Here is an 887-nt window from a genome sequence, read left to right on the forward strand (position 1 = left end):
GCTTCCAGATGTGAGAGTCCCTGCCCACAGCTGGTTTCCACTGGTAATAAAGAATTGCCTTATAGTCAATGTCTGGTCAGGCAAACAGAAGTGTGACATTTAGATTGTGCAGGCAAGGGACCAAGGGAGGAGAGAAGAACAGGCAGAATCACCATGACAGGGAAGAAAAGACTTCCCTGTTAGACTTAAAGGACTATTGCCATGTAAGATTCTGGGAGAGCTTTTGTATGGTGAAAGCTGACAAAGGACAGTGCAGCTTTTTATTGGACAGCCTTTAGACTAAAGAAAATTTTCAAGGGAACATTTCTTAGGGTTAGAATTTGCAGTAACAGATGTGAAACCCTAGCAGTAGTGTGATGTCCTTGTATGATACTGCAATCAGAACCACTGAAAAAAATGATAATAAAAATAAACATATTAAAAGGTAAAGATAACACAGCCTCATTGGAAACCATTAAGAGAAAGTTACTTCAATGTCATACTTCTACACAATGGAATACTACTCAGCCATTGAAAACATAGACATTAGGAATTTCTCAGGAAAACAGATAGAACTTGAAAATACCATCCTGAGTGAGGTAACACAGACCCAAAATGACATGCGTTGTATGAACTCACTTATAAGTTGATATTATCCATAAAATACAGGATAACCATGCTATAATCAATAAACCCCAAAGAAGCCATATAATAAGAAGGGCACAAAGGTGGATGTTTGAATCTTTCTCAGAAGGGGAAACAAAATAGATATCAGAGATCAATGGAAGGAGGGAGCTGTGTGGAAGCGGGAATGGGAAGGGGAGTAAGGTGGGATGGGGAAGATTATATGTAGGGAAGCAGGAGAGAGACCTCAGAATGTCTAAGGGGGCGACTCTAGTTGAGATTCC

At 40.0% G+C, this 887-nt stretch overlaps 1 non-coding gene across 1 annotated transcript; it reads left to right on the forward strand.

The window, feature by feature from the left end:
* Positions 1–205: 205 nt before the first annotated feature.
* On the forward strand, positions 206–384 carry LOC114625750. Its single transcript, XR_003712124.1, has one exon.
* Positions 385–887: the final 503 nt, after the last annotated feature.

Source organism: Grammomys surdaster, unplaced genomic scaffold (assembly GCF_004785775.1).
Source record: "Grammomys surdaster isolate TR1022 unplaced genomic scaffold, NIH_TR_1.0 220, whole genome shotgun sequence".
NCBI classification, from domain to species: Eukaryota; Metazoa; Chordata; class Mammalia; order Rodentia; family Muridae; genus Grammomys; species Grammomys surdaster.